Source organism: Platalea leucorodia (assembly GCF_965183815.1).
Source record: "Platalea leucorodia genome assembly, contig: HAP1_HAP1_SCAFFOLD_136, whole genome shotgun sequence".
Classification (NCBI taxonomy): domain Eukaryota; kingdom Metazoa; phylum Chordata; class Aves; order Pelecaniformes; family Threskiornithidae; genus Platalea; species Platalea leucorodia.
Genome location: NW_028121404.1, coordinates 188,632 through 209,121, shown reverse-complemented (window position 1 = coordinate 209,121; position 20,490 = coordinate 188,632). Strand labels below are relative to the sequence as shown.

The window sequence follows — 20,490 nt, the reverse complement described above, 5'->3', positions numbered from 1 at the left end:
GGGACGTCTGGATCACTAGACAGGCAGCAAGAACGCTGCAGGACTAGAGTTGCTTTGCAAAGTTTGACTGTGATTAGTAATTGGTCGTGTGGGTGGGAGTGATGAGTCAAGTCTTCTGGTACCTGAACGATTGAAGGCTCTAAGAACACTGTGTAAAGGCCGGAATTGGGGTGCCCCAATGGGGCTGGGACACGGTCTCTCCCTGAGACCCACCCTGGTCCCTCCCCTCAAATGGTTGTGTCTGTGTGTGTCCCCCCGTATGCAAATAAAGGGTGCAGAGCAGGAGGGTGGGAGGGATGGGGGGGTGAAGAGGGGCGTGGCCTCCGGCAGAGGGCTGTAAAGCAGCGGCGGGGACGGCGTGACTGCAGCAGAGCCGCGATCGTTTGACAATGTTTATTGGGGGGCAAAGACATCCCAGCCAGATTATGCCTTATAAATAACTTAGAAACAATGAAGAACAGGCCGATGTGAGAAACACCCGGAAAAGAATTAGGAAAAAATTGCTGATCAGGCTGGAGTCCTTGCTTACTTGTAGTCCTTCTCTCGATGTTGATCTTTGGACTTCTTTTTCTCCTTGACCTTCTCTGCATGCTTTCATTCTTTGGTCACCTGTCTTTTGGCATTTCTTTTCTGTTTTGCTTCCGCTTCCTTCTGTGTGAGTATGTTTTCTTTTGCCATTTCTTAGTTTGTCTTTTTCATTTTCCCGGGATGTGTCCTCAAAATTGCAACGAGCTGACACAGGTGGAAGTGCATGCCTTTCACGAGAATATTTTTCACATGGCTGCTGAGGTATTGAACAATGATGGAAGTTTGCTCGGTGGCTGCTAAAGTGATGTACGTCTTCCTCTCCAGAGAGTGCGTTGTGAGGCCATCTGCTTTTGCAGTGATGATCCTTATGTGACCTGTTGTTGTAAGCCTGACTCGGTTTGTCAAAGCCTCTCTCACAATGAGAGGACTTTCTCTCTCTGCCATCCCTTGTTCCAGGAGAGGAGTAATAAGCATTGCAGTATCTGCCTTTTTCCCATCTCTGTGCTTCATCTCGATAGTATCTTTCTCTGCTCCACATTCTCTCTCCCCAATATAATGCCCATTCCCGTCTTGTGCTGTTCTTTCTCTGCTTTGGGATCTAGAACGAGAATATTTGCCTGAGCTTCTGACATTGTTTGGACTGTTTCTTTCATGATGGGGAGATCTACGCTTGCTTTCATTGCAATACTCCTGCTTAGGACGATTTTGCTTATTTGTTTCCACACTGTGAGAGCACCTCCTCTTGTGGGAATGATCCTCTGGTTTGCTTCTGGTTTGCTTCTCCTTCTCCCTCCCTTCAGTGTCCGAGTTTTCTCTCTTCTTTCGGTGGTGCTCTTTGTCAGTTTTTGGAGAGTCCTATCTTTTTTCCTGATCTTTTTTCCTTTGTTTGTCTCCTTCACGTTTTTTATTACCCAGTCCCTCATTTTCTCTAGAAAATTGACTCTCCAAAACTTCATCCAGCTCTGTCATACAAGAGTCCTTAACAGGTGGTACCTCTCCATAGTTATTAGAAATGTCCTTTGTATCTTGGCATTTGTCTGTAATAGCTAGGGATGCAAGTTTTTTAGAAGTACATTCCATGTCAGACTTTATCGAGGAAGTTTGCCCGAATTCCTCTTTGCTCTCAAGAGACCCTTTGAAGTACAAAGGATTTCCTTTTGAAATTAGTTCAGGTTCTTTTGATCCTCTTGGCTCGTCTTTGTCTCTACGGTCTTCAGACTCACACTGCCCAAAGAATTCATCTTCAGCATCCAAGGATTTTTTCCTGACCTTGTGCTGACCATTGATATTGGGATGCGCATTATCAGCTTTCGTTGTAGTACTTTCAGCAACTTCTTCTTTGGCAGAAGTGGTTTCAGAATCTGACTGAGTAAAAAGGTTCTCAGCCTCACAACGAAAGTTGGAAGGAACCTTCCTGGATTCTTTATAGGCAAACAGTGCTGCCATCACTACAGTTGCCATAAGAGCACCATTCTCAGAAGATTTCCGAGGTCCGGTGGCACTGCACAAAAGAAAACCAGGTTTGTCACTTGAAAAAGTCCATCGAAAAGATGAATGTTAGGAGTAAAATCCCCTGAAGTAAAACAATTGGTGGCTGCTGGAAAACTCTGAAAGACATTCCCTTTAGAAGCCTATTCTTACACCTTCCTCAGCTCCCAGAGAAGGTGTTTTTTTCTCTTGAGTCTGCAAGCATCGCATTAAAAATAACACACCCAACGCATCTGTCTCCCTCCACTTGCTGCTCTGAATCACCTCGCTAGCCGAAGCCGCTATATTGGCTCTCCCCCGACTAGAAAAAAGTAAACACATGGATTTCCCTCTCTCCCAAATGGGAGAGCAGGTAGTGGGAATTTACATTCACACATCCTAGGATGGAAAAAAGGGAAAGAGGAGTAGAAAAAGTGTTCCAGACAGTGGCAAAAAATGGAAAACCATTCTACGAAGAAATGAAAGTTTTCCAGGAGGCCTCTGCCTGTATTTAATATCAGAATAATACAGGCTCAGTGCTGGTGTTTGCACCACTAGATGGACAGTGTGGAATTCTCTGTACTGACATCTTTCTATTAAATGGTATTAGTAGACAGGTAAAACAATGATAAGCCTGCATGAAACCTTGTTTGTATCAGAGGGTACTCATTTTACCTTATTCCCTCTGATAAGCTCTTCAGCTGGCTGTATGTGACAGATTCTAGGATTCTCTCTGGAGGAACCAGCGACAAAGCTATAGGACCTACATTTCATAGAATCATAGAATCCCAGGATGGAAGGGACCTCGAGGATCATCTGGTCCAACCTTTCAAGCACAATCTAGACGAGATGGCCCAGCACCGTGTCCAGCTGAGTCTTAAACGTGTTCAGCGTAGCGGAGTCAACCACTTCCCTGGGGAGATTATTGCAATGATTGACTGTTCTCCTTGTGAAAAATGTACCTCTCGTGTCCAGTCGGAATCTCCCTGGGAGTAACTTGTACCCGTTACCCCTTGTCCTCACCAAGTGACTCCTTGTAAAAAGGGAGTCTCCATCTTCTTTGTAGCTCCCCTTTAAGTAGTGGTACATGGGGATGAGATCACCTCGAAGCCTCCTTTTCTCAAGGCTGAGCAAGCCCAGCTCTCTCAGCTCTCTCATCCTCACATGGCGGCTGCCCAGACCCTGGATCATCTTGGTGGCCCTTCTCTGGACCCCCTCCAGCCTGTCCACATCTTTTTTGTATAACGGGGACCAGAACTGTGCACAGTATTCCAGGTGTGGCCTGACAAGCGCCGAGTAGAGTGGGATAATGCCTTCTTTATCTCTGCTGGTGATCCAGATCTTCAGGGTATTTTACATTCTCAAGAGAGACCAAGAAGATTCCAAAATTATCCTGAAATACTTCATGGCATAGCCTGAGAAAAACACTTCCAAAACCACAGACTAGGATTATATGAATGTATTTTTTGATTCATTTAAAAATACCCTTTCTCATAAACAACATTTAATGGTTTAAGTTGCAGAGAACTGTTTTCTGCAGAATTAGCTCCTTAAGAGTAAGGTATATTCTTATGGTCACACAGGAACTTTATTGTTATTGAAAGGGAAACAAGAAGCCATAGTTGTTATATTGACTTTTCTTAGACTGTAGTTATTAGTTCTTGCCTGCAAACATTAACCACTTTTAAATGAGTATTCATCTTTGGGAAATCTCCCATTCCAAGAGGATAAAGTTGCATTACAGCTGTAAATATACCTTCTTGATCTTTCCACCTCTAAGATTTGCAAATCTTTTCAGTGATCTTGTGAGAACGCTGGGAGAACGATGCATCGTATACCTCTTGGACGCAGGAGCCACCTTTTTACACCTTAAAACCAAGCACAGACCAATGTTCGGACATGCCTTTTAACTTCTGGCCATATCAAAATTTCAGGGTGCAACTTCACGCTGACAAAGGCTGTCGAGCCCCGGTGTAGACAATACTAGGAATAAAAGTCTACTGTGAGCTACCGGCCACAATTCGTAGAATATATTTCCAGAGACTCAAAGAGAAACACCAAGATTACTCTCTTTGCAACAAATGTATTCTTTTCCAAGCTTTGAATGGAAAACATGGAGACCATTTACATGGCTTCCGCAGAAGAACAAGGTCCAATCCGCTCCCATCCACCACCGAGTTCTTTTCTTTTAACAGTATATGGGTTGAAATAAAATGAGTTTATTTTAGAAAGCTGTACAAGTCTTTACGCATCGCGACCCATATTCACAAAACATCTTCCCTTTAGATCCAAAGTAATATCCAGGAATGGCTCATGTGTATCAGAAACGGCTTTGCAGTTCAAGCACTTTACTGGCATCAAAATACAAATGCTTAACAATATGTGAAGGAGACTAACCGTGCAAATTTCAATTCTTAATACCTCTTACTTCAATCAAACTACAAATTCCTTTACTACAGACAGACAAAAGACACAGGCCAGTTCAAAGGAGAGTAAGATTTTAAAAAAGTGCCTCGAGATCTTAGACATCCCCCAAATAGTTGATGAATGAGTGCTGGGGCTTGAGAAGGTCTCTCTAATCTGGACATAAATGATCATCAGCCCTCAGAAGATGGAAGGCACAGAGTTAACTCTTCAAAGAGTTTTTCTTTTTATGAAAACCAAAGGCATAGTTTTTAATTTACGATAGTAAATAAAGGAGTAAGAGGGACTAGAGAACATTTAAAAGTTAATTTGTTCATGCTTACTTGGTGCTTCCATTCAAGCAAGCTTTCTGCGAAGCATCACCAGTGAAGCCTAAGAATTCACGGGCATCCTCCTGGCTGCCAAAATTGAAATGTTTTCCTATTCCTAATAAATAGGAAGGTTATATTTATCTCAAATAAAATGAAAGAAACCTCATATTTCTAAAATTGCTCTTCTTCAAAGTATCAAGATAACTTCTATGCACCAAATAATTCTTTGAAAACTTAAGAAATAGAAAAAAATAAAATTAATGGGAGTTTCCATCATGCGCATCATACAGAAGCCTTCTTTGGGACCTGAAGAGTGAAAGAAGAAAGCATCCCAGTCTAGTCAAGTAGACATTGCTACAGAAAAACCTAAAAAATTAATGATCTTGAAGTTATAGGTGTCATGTCCACTCGCCATGCTACATTCTCCTCTCCTAAGGTGTCAATATCCCAACAGTTTGGTGACATTGTATTACGCAGAACGGTATAGAATAAAAATGTCGATTAAGTCTGTATGAAAGTGCGTTTTCCGATGAGAAATCTAAGTAACTATCGCCATGTCATTTTTTTTGGTGGGCTGACAGGAATGTGAACTCCGCAGACTGCAGAATATATGAGGAAACAATGTTGACATTGATGATACAGCACTAAGAGAGAATGCATGTTATTTCCAGCACACTGCTGTGAGGTGAGCTACATGACACAGAGCTAAAATCCTCTGGGAGAAAGGAAAGATTAAAGTGTAGCACGCAATAGTATTTCTGCCCCCCTTTTTTCAACAGGATTCTTTTAACTGAAATCATTTATATATACGGTAAGAAACACAGTTTAACTTTCTAGGAATAAATACTAAGATACCAGACTGGAAAGCATACAGGTGCCTTTGTGAAAATCCACATCGATGGATAGGAAAAGAGGCTCCTATGGACAAGCCGTAGCCTACGCAGCAGGAAGGGATCGGTCAGAGCCTCACGGCGGCACCACTCAGTTTCACGCCTTGCAGGCGCTGGCGAGCTGCAGAGATGGTCCAGAGTCTCTGCTGCCAGTTGTGGTTCAAGCTGAGTCCCAGGGACAGCTGCTGCCCCAGTTCTCCCATTCCTAGCCAGCTCTTCTGGGCAGCCATTGGCATCCAGCTGGCAGGAACTGGCGGTGCATCTTGCATTCAGAAAGAAGTGCCACCCTTTGGTGTAAAGAGAGGGAAAAAATAAAAAAGGTAACCTGTGGCAGAGCTCCAACTTGGAGTGAGATTACCATGCTTAGTCTTACCATGCTAGAGTATTAAGAACATTTCCTTGAAACACCTTCCCAAAATAGCAAGGCATGACTTTCTGAAGCAGCTGTTTTCCTAGGAGCTGCATCTGAGCTAAGGCAGATGAGAGAGTCTTGCCTGCCGTCAGTCACCGAGGCTGATGACAGGTCACCCAGCACTTTTGGCAAGGACAGAACAAGATAGATACATGTGCTTCTCTGTGCTGATGGTAATTTCTGGAACGTGTCTTGCATAGGTTGGTCTTCAGGTTTTGCAGGCTGTAGGTTTGGCAGGATCTAGTGTGTCATTAAGATGATGGTAATGACAAAAGCCGGTGGGATGGGGTTGAGAATCAGAAAGGTAAAAGTGAGAAACACACACGTGGCTTGAGAAAAAACCAGTTTAATAATTGAAAAGACATGTTTTTAAAAAAATTGTAAGGAAAAGGAAAAAAAAAAACCAACAGAGAGAGGAATATAAAACGCAAGAAAAACAAGCGATGCAAATGAAAACAATTGCTCACCACCAACTGACTGATGGTCGGTTTCACTGAGCGTGGGACGCCAGGTCGGCCAGCCTGCCCATCCTGCACCCGGTCGGCACTGCCACGCTCCTCGGGCCGGCGCCGGAGCCGGCGCCGGAGCCGGTGCCGGGCCGCCGGGAGGGTGCTGACAGCCAGGTGAGTGCTGGTGCCAGCCCTGGGGGAGGGAATTGGGGAGGGGGTGGCAGGTTGCAGGATCGCCCTGTAGCCATCCTTGCTGGGAAGATGGGGACATGGGGCAGTGGCATGGCATCTCCTGGATGGGGATGGCCTTGTGTGATGTGGGCTGAAGACCCCCCCAGAGTCCTCAAGAGCTAGATTGGCTCCTGGCTGTGCCGTGCTGGCTGTGCCATGGTGGCGGTGCATCGGCAGTGCCCTGTGCCAGCCATGGCAGCTCAGCCAGTGGCACCAGCCTGGCGGCCGTGCCACATACAGGCTGGCACCAGAGCAAAGGCAGACAGCAGCCCTGGGGGCCCCAGCGGTGGCAGCTGCTTGGTGCCGTCCCGGCCCCAGGGCTCGCCCTGGTCACTGGCCCTCCTCTCGCCATGGTGGCTGGCAGCTGCTGAGCACAGCTGAGCACAGCTTGGTCCTGCCCCATGGACCCTGGCACCAGATAAGGTGTGGGGCTGGGCTGGCTGCCACTCCCCATGGGAGCAGGCTGCCACACTCGTGGGGAGGTGAAAAAATGCATGAGGTGAAAGCACAAGCACACAAGCATTTCACAAGCACACAAGCATTTCACCTCATGAAAAAATCATGAGGTGAAAAAATGCATCGAAGAGCCAGAGCCCAAAGCAGAGGGAGAAGAGAAATAGGGGCAGGTCACGTGGCTTTCGAGGTAACATCTGCCCCAGAAGCAGAATAACAGGAAAAGGCATTGGGAGGTCCTGGAGTGACGGAGCAAAGTGCCTGGCAGAGAGAAGAGGCCAGAGAGACAGGAGACAAGCTAGAGATGGAGGTGAAAAAGGTGGCATGTGGAAAGTGAGGATGCTCCTGCTGTGCAGGTCCTTGTCAAGACCCTGGTGGCTGAGCAGCTGATGGGGAAGGAGCAGGAAGATGGCTTCTGCTGCAGGTGCTCGTGGTGTCACCTGCTGCTGAGGAGCTGATAGGGCAGGAGTTTTTCATTGACTTGTGCGGATGCTGGTGATAGCACTTGCGACGGAGTAGCAGATAGATAGGAAAAGACGCATGGCCTGCTTAGGTGTCAGTGATGTCATTCGTGGCAGGAACTGGCCCGTTGCTTTTTCAGGTGCCTGTGATGTTACTGGTGGCTGAGTAGCTGATAGGGCAGGAGTCTGTCTGTGATTTGTGAGGATGGTTTTTGATGTGCTACGTGCCTGAGAAGATGCTAGGGCAGGCATGGAGAACTGTTTTATGCAGATGCAACATGCATGGCTAAATAAAGAGAATCAATCCCCTTGGTAATTCTCTGCTGAAGTCTCCTTGCCTCTCTCCTAGGCCGGCAAAGAAGTGACTTTTACACAGGTCACCAGAGCAGGACTGCTGCCAAGAAAGATCCCTGCGCTTGGCTGCTCACCTCGACCCTGTTCCTGCTCACTTCCCCATTCCCAACGCCTCTCTCGCTGGATTCAATGTCTAGAGGGCACAGTAGTCCCAAACGCTGGCTTCTGGAGATGAAAGAGGATGCCGATGGAGAAGCACCTTCGCTCCTTTTGCAGTGAGTCTCGCGGTAGGCTTGGGAGCTGAGTGTTTTATACTTTCTGTGAGGAGAAGTGCCTACCTGTTTCTGCCTCGGTTTTGCCTCAGAAACTGATTTCCTATCTAGGACGCCTTGTGACAGGCTCAGAAATGGGCCAGAAGGCGTATGAACTGCAGCTGTTGTGGGACACTGCAGAAGCGTTTTCAAGGTGAAGTGTGGTCTTTTTTACTCAAAGTCCACTGGCCAAGTTTGCCAGGAAACCACCTTCTCAACAAGATGGCCCTGCTGATGGGGACCATCAGTGGCAATGGTTTCCTTGTCTCTCTTGCACCGGATGCTGCACTTGGGAGAAGACAACGTGAATCGCACACAGGCGACCTGAGCCTCTAATGGAGCAGCACTGGAGATGCTCTGTTCCCAGGCATTTTTTTTCCCTGAGATCTCTACCTGCTAATTTCATATGCTCAGCAGCTGTAGAAAACTTCCACCCTTCTGGATCACAAGGGTGCTTTCATAACAGAAGTCCCTAGTTAAAAAATTTCAAAAAACCCCCAAACCCTTCTGTTCTTTCTTGCATGGTCAAACTCTCTACAGAAATGAGAAGCACCACTTTGGACTGGCTTTGGTTATGATGGCAATTTTATTGTTTCAGTCGTAAATGTCAAGTCTGATGGTTAGCATTCTTTTGATAATGTTTGTCTGCGGCCTTTGATGGTAAATTGCAGGTTGTGGTGGCAGGCTCCGTCATAAGTCCTGAACGCTTCTTTCCATAAGCCACGCGCCTGAAACACCTGGCAAAGCATGAGGCAACATTTGCTGGTGATGCTGCAAATGTTGCTCCAGAGTTCTCTTTGGATTTCTTTTTCTTCTTCACTTTCTTGCGTTTCTTTGTCAACTCTGGATCACCAGAATGCTCGCTGCTGTCTTTCGCCGCTTTCTTTCAGGTTCACTTTCACCCCCCCCCTTCACAGGACTGTTTCCTCTTTCTGCATGGTTGTTTTCCATTTGCCTGGCAAGGGCCTGCAGACTCCGGGTGAACTGGCACTGGTGGGAGCGGACGTTGTTGAAGTGAGGATGTGCCCAGCTGCCGCTCACCTACTGACCCAGGATGCGAGTCTGCTCTGTGGCCGCTCGAGCCGTGCACACCTTCCCCTCCTGAGCTTCTGCCGTTATCAGGGCTGTTCCTCTGCCATTGGGAAGAGCTGCACAGGTCCCCACTGCCATGCGGCAGCTGACAGTGAGGGCGCTTCTGCGTTTCCGCGAGGGCAATGCGCCTCCGCTTCGGAGGCGGGCAGTCTGGTTGGCTTCTGTTCAGCTTCTCCTCCTCCTCCTCGGTGTCAGAGCGTGCTCTCTTCCTGCCACGGCGCTGATGGAGAGGTCCTGCAGAGTCCCGTGTTTGTCTCTTCCCTTGGATCCTGGGCCTATTTTCTCTGCCTTCTTGATTTCTCAGTGCCAGGGTGCCTCCAGAAAATGCCCTCTTCAGCACTTGATCCAGCTTTGTCGTGGAAATGCTCTTTGTCTCTTGGCATTCAGTGCCTGCTCCAGGGGTCAAATCATGGTGCCTGGAGAAGCAACAGTGATCTTAGTCTAGGGTTGTTCTTGCAGCCTCCTCATGGCTTCAGTCTCATCCTGTCGCTTTCTGGCAGCACTTGATACGACAGGCAGAAGACTGAAGCAGCGCTAGGAGCTGGAAATGAGATCGTGGTCTTCCAGCCATGTCTGTCCGTCTCAGAGCAGTAACTCATCTTAAACCCTCCTGGACCTCCATTTGGCCTCTTTTTGCAGCTAGCCAGTCTCAGGGAGCAGACCGCTAGCAAGTTACACAAGCGCAACAGTTTAGTGCCAGACAAGGAGGGAGAAGGCAGGAGGTGGGGAACTGCAGAAGAGACAGAACTCAACGGGACAAACAGGCATTCTCTCCTAGGCCAGAAAGCAAAACCCACCGGAGGAGAACACCACCGCCAAGGTCAGTGACAGGAGAAGGAGTGTATTCTGAGCACTGTTGCACACTTGTTATTACCTGGCATAGAAGAGTAAATATGCACGCTGGCAGAGAACCGTCTTGATGTCACAACGATCCACAGAGGCATCATTCATCTTGTACCAGTGTCCATCGCTGGCCTGCAAAGAAAGGCAGCGCTATCTTTAGGTGCACTGCAGGGGTTTTAAAGCAAAACCACAGGCAGAACACCACTGAAGGACACGGACACCATACACCAGTGCAAATCACAGAGTTGTCTGCTACCTTCACGAAGCAGTAATAGTGTCCTGCCTGGCAGCCGGAGCCTTCATGTACCAGGACGGCATACAAGGAATAGAGGAGTGGTTCTCCAGGGGCTTGAGACATGTACGCGGCAAGGTCCAGAGTTTCCGGATACTGCACAACCTAAAGAGAGACCAAGAAGACCCCCAAATTATCCTGAGAGTCTTTAGGGAGCAGCCTGAGAAAACCTTGCCAGCAAACCCAGGCTAGAGGCATAGAAACAGATCTTTGCAGTTCATCAAAACCAGGTGTTGCCATTTCATCACTGCAGTGGCAGAAAACTGTTGTTGGCCAAAGCAGCTCTTGACGAGCGCAGTAAAGTGCTTCTCTTCACACTGGCACTTTCCTCTTCCCACAAGGGAAAGAGCAAGGAATAGCTATTGCATGGATTTTTCTTAGAGGGCCGCACTCGATAGTCGTCGTGTGCAGACATGAACAACTTCCAAAAAAGGGTTCTCCTTCAGGAAAGGTCTCCTTCCAAGCAGACAAAGTTGCAGTGCCCTTGTGTACATACCTTGCTAATCTTTCTGCCAGAGAAAGCATCAAACCTCTTCAAGCAGACTGTCAGGACATTGGAGGAGCGATGTATTGTGAGCCTCTTGGATGCAGTGGCCAGCTGTTCACACCTTGAAACAAGCACAGACCCAACTGTTGCGACCCATCTTCTCCCCACTCTGCCCCCCACCCGTGTAGGGCTGAGTTAGGCTTGTTTTGCCCAGCGATCGTGCGCACAGATTTGCATTTCAGACCCCTTAAGCCCACACACTCTCACCGAAGCTAGCTTCGGTCTGGGGTGCCTCGCTTTGGAGAGCAGCAGTCTGCAGTCTTTACAAGAGCAGACCTAGGCATGACACTGTTCAGAGAGCTGGCAGGGGCTGCTGCTGCTCCAAGGACTGAGGTCTCCTGCACAGAGACGCAAGCATCCAAAAAGCCTTGGCAGTTAAACGGGTTGTTTGGTTTCTTGAGGAAGCTGCTGTTGCCAAATCCCTGCCCAGAGCTCCTCCTTGCTTTGGCTCCCCACTGCACATGGGACCTGTCTTTTCCCTTCTGGCCCGAGGGGTAGTTCAGTGGGCAACTTCCGAGCTAGGAGGGTTGACCACCTCCAGGGCAGACAATGGCAGGAATAAAATTCTCATGAAAGCTTTCCAAATATTCAGGCAGAAGAGAAAAAAATACCCATCTTAGAAATGAATGCATTCTTTTCCAAGTTCCAGATGATTCAGGTGGATTAGTTGTACGGGGAAGAAAAAAAAAGGAAAAAACCCCAAGCTGTCTCATGAGTGGGTTTCTCAATTAAGTCAAAACATAACTGGTGCTCCCAGACATGCAATACCCTAACCCAGTAGCTGCTAGGAAGATGTCATTAGTAATATTCTTACTTGCTACATTTATAGCCATTTTCGCCATCCAGCTGCTCAGGTTTGACAAAGTCTTCCAGAGCTGCAGTGAGAGTTGAGGCTGCCTGGATGAGAAAGAAAGGAGAGCACTAAGCTCCTGGAAACTCAGAATCCCAAGAAATAGCTGCCCGTGTGGGACCAGCGTTATCCCAATAAGCAGCTACCCCTGGGCGGTACCAGAGTTGCCTGTGGTACGCGTGGTCAAGAGTAGCAAAAGCAATCGACCCCATCCGTCCAGCAATCGGACGCGTCTTGAGGGAGTCCAAAGCAGGGTGGCGTGACAGTGCCATCCTGGCTGCAGATACCATCCTTACTCTTTGCCCAGCTGACAGCCAGCACCCAGCGCAGGCAGACCATTTAGAGGGCTTCCAGAGAAGGAGCCCAGAAGCCCAGTTCCTTTCCTGTCCACCACCAAGCTCTGGCGTGGCAACAGCCCACAGTTTTAAGTCAAGGGAGTTAACTGGAGATAACCTCGGCCCCCTGCAGGGGCCTTGAAACCTTTTGCACCACAATTTCCAAACATCTTACCTGGATATCCAAAGCAATATCAAGGAATGCCTCGTAGGTGTCGGAAACGGCTTTGCAGCTCAAGCACGTTACTGGAAGGCAATGAGAAATGCTTCTCAGGTTGGGAAGGAGGCTCACTGTGCCCATTTCAGTGCCCAACACGTACTGCTTTGGAGACACTGGACAGAACTGCTGCGTACTAGAAGCTGTTTACCACGACGAGAGAAAGAGCTGCAGACCAATCTAAGGGCAGTAATATTTCTAAAAAGTACCTCTCGATCTTAGAAAGCCCCCAAATATTTGATGGACGATGGTAGTTGCTTGAGAAGAGATATCCAAGCTGGAAAGAAATGGTAAGGCAGAGAGTTATCTCCTCCAAGAGTTTTGCTTTGTCTGAAAACCCTGGGCATCGGGTTTCCTTGATGGGAGTACACCAAGGAGTCCAAAGGGCTCAGGAGCATGGAAAAGGTAATTTGCTTGTGCTTACTCGCTGCTTCCCCTCGGGCAAGCTCTCTGCATGGCATCGACAGTGTAGCGTAAGAACTCGTGGGCGTCTTCCTGCCTGCCAAGCTGCAAATGTTCTCCTATTCCTAAGAAAGAGGTAGTTAGTAGTTGTCTTCTACAAGAGGGGGAGAAAGCATGTAAAAGCAGCTGAAATGCCTTACGTGTGAGGACACTGAGGACAGCCCTAGGCTGGATGGCCCTTGCTGAAGAATGCAGGACCCCGTTAACGTGCGCTTCCATTATGCACATCATGCAGAAGCCTTGCTGGCGACCTGAAGAGGGAGGGAGGGAGGGAGGGAGGGAAGCTTCTCAGTTTAGCAAAATACCCATAGCAATGGGAAACTTAATGGAGATCTTGAAATTAGAAGATAACAGTCTCCAGTCCCCTTCTCCCAAGGTGCCAATGTCCCAACAAGCCCGGGCCATTTTAGTGCATAGAAAGCTTTCTTCAGGGGGATGCTTAAGTGACAGCAGTTTTCTGTGCAATAAGCAGAGAGAGTTGAACTGGCAGGAACAGGGACCGAGACCCGGGGCCTGAAAGTGGTGCCTTTCTGAAGATGAACACACCTAGATAGGACAAGAGCCTTCTAGGCTTGAGCATTCAAAGAACGCCACTCAGGGGGCTGACAAAGAAGGGCTGCTTTTCTCCTCAATCAGATTCCAGATGCTGGGAATCCTTGGGAAGTGCCCAACAGATGTACAGGGAGATGTTCCTGAAAGTACTCACATGACCGGCTGTGCTCACGCGAGAGCAGGTAGTTGGCCAGAGGGGGTGTGTACGTCAGGCACTGCAGGACGGAGTTGAGGTAGCAGGTATTGCCCAGGTTGTGGAGTCCTGCTCCAGCTCTCTGTCTTTGCTGCCAGTCCATGCAAATCTTCTCCAGGGGAAAGAGGATGCGTTGTGGCAGAGCCATTCCCTTGGCAAGGACTGCAGGGAGATAATGTATGAAAAGAGATGAGACGATGCTGTTGTAAGTGAGCCTATTTTGAGAGTTGACTCCTGTAGAGGAGCACCCAGGTAAACCGGCTCTAACCTCCAACAGAGAAACATCGGGGGAAGCCTAACACTGCCATTGGCATTTCCTGGTTAAGAAACGGTTTTGGAAAAGAGTCTGCTCCCCTGCTTACTTTGCTGAAAGTCCAACAAACCCACACTCTGGTTTCCGTGCCTCGGGCTGCCTTCCTTTCCCTCTCGACTCTTGAACGGGCTTATCAGGTCAAGTCTTCCCTTTTCCTGATTGTAACTTGATGAAATGAAGCAAGTCCCTAGCCCAGAAGGTAACTTTACTGATGTCAGATCTTTCTAGGAGCAATGTCATCTTTCCAAGTCTTGTACATAGTGGCAGAGGACTGACAACACGCGTTTTTCCTGCGTCTAATCGAAAGCACCTGGGTGAGTCTGGCTGCTGTCAGGAAACGCCCCAAATTCCCTCTAGGTTGTCAGCACATCAGCATTCAGGGATGGAGCACCAGCCACGTCCGTTGCCTTTGGGGATTCACAAAGTCCAAGCCTGCTGGTGAAGGCGTTACTCACCAGAGTCGTTCCCCATTGTGGCCATCGCTTCTCTCGGGAACAGAGGGGAAAGCTTTGGGTGACAAAGGATGTCAGGACACGCTCGAGAAAGAGAAGATCAGCGCCAATCCCGTCACCTGACCGCAAAGAAATAATTGTAGCTCAACAAAATGATTCCAAGAACCCCAAATGTAACCCACAGAACAGCATCCGCCATCAAAAGTCTTTCAGTGGTGCTTGTAACTGCTGCAGAGCTGCAGGCTGATGGCCCTGCTGTCCCTGTCGCTGGACTCCAGTTGACAGCAATTGCCAAGGCCCTTTTGCAAGGCTGCATTGCGTGTCACCTTCTCTGAAGAGGACCTGCTGCTTACCTGCTGCTAGCGTTAGCAGCAGAGCCCTCTGGCTCTCCAGCCCACCCTTTCCCACCTTGTACGCAGGTGGGACCGGCTTTCAGCTGCTACTTTAACGGCTGCCTTTGCCGTGCTCCTTTTCTGTCTCCCTTCCTACCGCATCATTCAGGGTGGGCTTCTTGTCATTCTAGGCTGAGCTCAATGCCTCAGACTACACTGCCACCCCGCTACTTAACCTGTGCTCGGATATGGTAAAGAAAGAAGAGTTAGTAACTAGGAACTCTAGCCGTAGCCCTGACCAGCCTATAAAGGTGTAACAGCTCAGCCTACGGCTCAGAAGGTATAGAGCAGCCTATACTTTTATCCCCTATTTACCTACTCTATGATCTGTCCTGAAAGTCAAATCATAAGTACCTTTGAAAGAGGATGGAAGTTGAGGAGAAGTGGGCAGTAAATGATAAATGGTCAGAAAAAAGTAGGCAAGCAAGTAGCAAAGGGAGGAGCCAAGTTATCCCGAAGGCCAGCTCAGCCCAAGTGGCTTTTACTGGCCCACTTTTCAGGATCCCAAGGCCTGGCCAGGTGAGCTCACAAGCACAGGATGGGTGCCGCTTCACTGCCCCTTTGTGACACAGGGCCAGGCGGGGACGTGTCCCCTCGAGGCCACATGGCTGCCATGGCCTGGGCACCCTTGGCCTGGTGCTGCCAGCTGGGAATGGGCTTTCCAAAATCCTGCTGGAAGGAGCCAGATGTGGGACCTGTGGCTGAGCTGGGGGACAGGGAGCACCCCCGGACCAGCCGCAGGACCTGCTGCCAACCTGCCTTCAGATCAGCTCTTCCCAGCAGGACGCTGCCCAGGAGTAACTGTGAGGGTTGCTGTTCTCCCTCCGGAAGCACGGCCTGCACCAAGCACAGCCAGAGCTGCCCCTGTGCCAGGAGACGCCTTGAAGCAGAGCCGGGGCTGATGGTGAGAGCTCCCAGCAGCTGTCCAGCTCAGAGAGATGCAGGTAAGATGGCAGAGAGGGGACACGGACTGATGGTCACTTCTCTTGCAGGAAGAGCATTTAACAGCAGGAGGGAGGCAGGACGAAAGGGCCCATGATGTCCAAAAGCGCATCAAACAACTGGTGCAGTGATGATGAGAGCAGAAGGAGATGAGAAGGAGATGCAGGTGACCCGTCTGGGACCATGCTTGCGAGGTAACATCTGCCCCCCGAACCCAGAGGCAGCCAGAGGCAGTGGGAGGTGGTGGAGTGGGGGAGAAAGGTGCCTGGGAGAGGGGAGAGCAGGGGGAGATGGGCGACAGAGATGGGGATGGAGGGAAAAAGCCAGGGCGTTGGCAGTGAGGATGCTTCTGCTGTGCAGGTGCTTGTGATGTCAGTGGTGGCTGAGGAGCTGATAGGGCAGGAGCAGGCCCCTGGCTTGAGCAGGTGCTTGTGAGGTCATAAACACCAGAGTACGTGATAAGTTGTGAACAGGCCCCTGGCTTGAGCAGATGCTTGTGATTTGAGGGGAGAGCTCATCGCGGCCTGCAGCGCCCTCAGACCTAGGGTATGAATTTTGGGGTTGTCCTGTGCAGGGACAGGAGTGGGACTCAATGATCCTTGTGGGTCCCTTCCAGCTCAGGACATGCTCTGATTCTGTGATTTCCCAGGTGGATAAGTAGGTGATAGAGCAGAAAGAATCACCTGCCTTGTTCACGTGCTTGCGATCTCTCCTGTGCCTGAAGAGGTGATAGGGCAGGGGCAGGACCTGCGCTGTCCCTGGCAGCTCTGTAGCTGTCAGGGCAGGAGCATGGCGCTGGGCCGTGCAGGTGTTTGGGATGCCACATGTACGTGAGTAGGGGCTAGGGCTGGAGCAGGCCCCTCCTGTGTGCAAGTGCTTATGGTGTCCGAGGTGCCTGAGTAGGGGATGGGGCAGGAGCAGGCCCCTGGCTGGTGCAGGTGCTTGTGAGGTAGCTGTTGTCTGAGTATGGGACTGGGAACGAAGGGACGCCTGGTTTGTAACGGTGCTTGTGCTGTCATGGTTCCCTGCCTATGGGATAGGGCAGGAGGAGGCAGTTGGCTTGTGCAGGTGCTTGTGACGTCATATGTGCTTGAGTAGGTGATAGGTTAGGAACTGGCACCTGGCTTGTGCAGCTGCTTGTGATGTCACTGGTGCCTAAGTAGCTGATTGGGTATGAACAGACACCTGGCTGGTGCAGGTGCTTGTGATGTCACTGGTGGCTGAACAAGCAGGCACCTGGTTTGTGCTGCTGCTTATGTTGTCACTGGTGGCCAAGGAGCTGATAGGGCAGGAGAATTCACCTGGCCTGTGAAGGTCCTTGTGGGGTAAGTGGTGTTTCTCTAGGCATTAGGGCAGGAGCATGCAGGTGGCTTCCACAGGGACTTGCGGAGGTTTCAGAGCAGGAGCAGGCCGCTGCCTTAGAATGACAGCACCACAGAATATGTCAGGTTGGAAGGGACCCCTGAGGATCATCGAGTCCAACTCCCTGCTCCTCCCCGGTCTACCTAACACTGAACCATAGGACTAAGAGCGTCGTCCAGACGCTCCTTGAACTCTGACAGGCTTGGTGCTGTGAGCACTTCCCTGGGGAGCCTGTTGCAGGGACCGACCACCCTCTCGGTGAAGAACCTTTTCCTAATGTGCAATCTGAACTTCCCCTGACGCAGCTTCATTCCGTTGCCTCATGTCCTGTCGCTGGTCACCAGGGAGAGGAGATCAGCACCTCCCCCTCCGCTGCTCCCCCCACCAGGAAGCTGTAGACTGCAATGAGGTCACCCCTCAGCCTTCTCTTCTCCAAGCTGAACACACCAAGCGACCTCAGCCGCTCCTCGTAAGTCTTGCCCCCGAGACCCTTCACCATCTTGGTTGCCCTCCTCTGGACACACTCCTAGTTTGATGTCCTTCTTATATTGAGGCGCCCAAAACTGCACCCAGCGCTGGAGGTGGGGCCGCACCAGGGCAGTGTAGAGTGGGACACTCGCCTCCCTCGACCGGCTAGCGGTGCTGTGCTTGATGCACCCCAGGACACGGCTGGCCCCTTTGGCTGCCAGGGCACACTGTTGACTCCTGTTCAACTTGCCATCAACCCAAACCCCCAGATCTCTTTCCACAGGGCTGCTCGCCAGCCTCTCGTCCCCCCGTTTGTATGGATAACCAGGATTACCCCGTCCCAGGGGAGAATCCAGCACTTGCTCTTGATAAACTTCCCATGGTTGGTGATTGCCCAGCTCTTGAGTCTATCCAGATCTCTCTGGAAGGCCTCTCTAGCCTCGAGGGAGTCCACAGCTCCTCCTACTTATAGGATCGTCAGCAAATTTACTTCGTGTACCTTCAACTCCTGTGTCTGGATCATTGCTAAAAACATGAAAGAGCGCTGGCCCTAAAATGGAGCCCTGGGGAACCGCACTGGTGACTGTCCACCAGCCTGATGTAAGCCCATTTACTGTAACGCTTTGAGCCCCTTATGGTCCCCAAAGCCTCATTTTGAGGGCCCAAATCCTCCTTGTTAGGGTCCAAACCTCTCTTTTCTTACCCATAGGCTTTCTTCAGGGCTCACAGTTTAATTTTGAGGGTCTAAAGCCTCATTTTTTACTGCGTCCAGCTCTGGAGTCCTCAGCACGGGAAGGACATGGACCTGTTGGAGCGGGTCCAGAGGAGGCCCCAAAACTGATCAGAGAGCGGAACACCTCTGCTACGAGGAAAGGCTGAAAGAGCTGGGGCTGTTCAGCCTGGCAAAGAGAAGGCTGTGGGGAGACCTTATAGCAGCCTTTCAATACTTAAGGGGGGCCTGCAAGTAAGATGGGGATGGTCTTTTTAGAAAGTTCTGCTGCGAGAGGACAAGGGGGAATGGTTTTAAACTAAAGGAGGGTAGATTTAGACTGAACACCAGAAACAAATTTTTCACGATGAGGGTGGTGAAACACTGGGACAGGTTGCCCAGAGAGGTGGGAGATGCCCCATCCTTGGAAACGTTCAAGGACGGGCTGGATGGGGCTCTGAGCAACCTCATCTAGTTGAAGATGACCCTGCCCATTGCAGGGGGGATGGACTAGATGACCTTTAAAGGTCCCTTCCATCCCAAAGCATTCTATGATTCTATGATTTTTAGGGCAGAAAGCCTCATTTTAGGGCAGAAAGCCTCATTTCTGTGGTCCAGAGGCTCAGTTTTAGTTTGCGAAGTCTCCTTTTTGGAGTCCAAAGACACATTTTTACTTTCCAAAGCCTCATTTTCAGCCTCCAAAGTGGCATTTTTAGGATCCGGCCTGTCATTTTTTGCTCTGACTGAGCAGCCTTGTCTTCAGTGATGGCCATCTGTCAGAACAAGGGTGCCCATGGGCACTGGCCATGCCTCGTTGCACACTGCTGGTGTGTGCCTTGCAGCTTCCAGCTGGCTGCACCTATTCCCCTGGCACGCTTGTTGGAAACCTCATGTATTAGCAGAGCATTCCAAATGTCCGGCTGCTGTTACTCCTTGGCTTTTTCTTCTCTTTTTGGGGAGGAATGTGAAGAAAAGAGAAAAAGAGTTGAGGAATAGCTAAAACACATGCCTCAGGTTTTATGAGAACACCAAAACCAATGAGCTGACCCATCATCTGCTGTGCCCGAATTGTTGCCATTTTAAGGTCAGGATCTTTTAAAGATGCCTAGAAGGGCCTCAACAGATTAAAGAAGGAAAAAGGAAAGAATCTTTGATCTCATGGGGTCAGGGACGTGCCGAGTGTTTTTGGACACAAGGCCTCTTGTGCCACTGACAGTCATTCTGGCTGAGCCGGTGGTGTCACTTTTGGCAAGGCAGCATTTGTGGGTCACTGACAAGACGATCGTGGAGGAGGTGGCTGAGATTCTGTGATGGAAATTCTTTTATTCTGGAATTGAAGCCCAAGTTGCCCTCTAGAAGTCTTACACTACTGAATCTGGAAGTATACAGGGTTTTCTTCCTAAAACTGGAGAGAATTCGGTTAGAGGCAGAGCCTGTTTGGCAGTTTTAGTAGTTTGGGGGCAGAGGCCAGCTGGGGGCTGGGGCCCTCGGGGCTGGGAGCTGTTTCTGCCCCGTGCCCTTGGCCTGGCGCTGCCAGCTGGGAATGGGCTTTCCAAAATCCTGCTGGAAGGAGCCAGGTGTGGGACCTGTGGCCGAGCTGGGGGACAGGGAGCACCCCTGAAGCAGCCTCAGGACCTGTGGCAAACCAGCCTTCAGATCAGCTCTTCCCAGCAGGACACTGCCCAGGAGTAACTGTGAGGGTTGCTGTTCTCCCTTGGGAAGCATGGCCCGCACCAAGCACAGCCAGAGCTGCGCCTGTGCCGGGAGAAGCCTTGAAGCAGAGCCGGGGCTGATGGTGACAGCTCCCAGCAGCTGTCCAGGTCAGAGAGATGCAGGTAAGATGGCAGAGAGGGGACATGGACTGATGGTCACTTCTCTTGCAGGAACAACATTTAACAGCAGGAGGGAGGCAGGACGAAAGGGCCCATGATGTCCAAAAGCGCATCAAACAACTGGTGCAGTGATGATGAGAGCAGAAGGAGATGAGAAGGAGATGCAGGTGACCCGTCTGGGACAGTGCTTGCGAGGTAACATCTGCCCCCCGAACCCAGAGGCAGCCAGAGGCAGTGGGAGGTGGTGGAGTGGGGGAGAAAGGTGCCTGGGAGAGGGGAGAGCAGGGGGAGATGGGCGACAGAGATGGGGATGGAGGGAAAAAGCCAGGGCGTTGGCAGTGAGGACGCTTCTGCTGTGGAGGTCCTTGTGATGTCAGTGGTGGCTGAGGAGCTGATAGGGCAGGAG

General features: G+C 50.1%; 1 pseudogene across 1 annotated transcript in view; it reads right to left on the bottom strand.

Annotated features, from left to right (window-relative positions):
- Window positions 1–525: 525 nt before the first annotated feature.
- The window catches only part of LOC309603586, a 60,975-nt pseudogene continuing 41,010 nt past the window's right edge, over window positions 526–20,490 (bottom strand). The window contains exons 2-8 of the transcript in view: window positions 12,832–12,963; window positions 12,617–12,684; window positions 12,366–12,436; window positions 11,828–11,902; window positions 7,965–7,971; window positions 2,671–2,758; window positions 526–2,029 (exon numbers count right to left, since the gene is read on the bottom strand). The product of the transcript in view is annotated as an uncharacterized misc_RNA (transcript). The remainder of the gene's footprint in view (window positions 2,030–2,670; window positions 2,759–7,964; window positions 7,972–11,827; window positions 11,903–12,365; window positions 12,437–12,616; window positions 12,685–12,831; window positions 12,964–20,490) is intronic.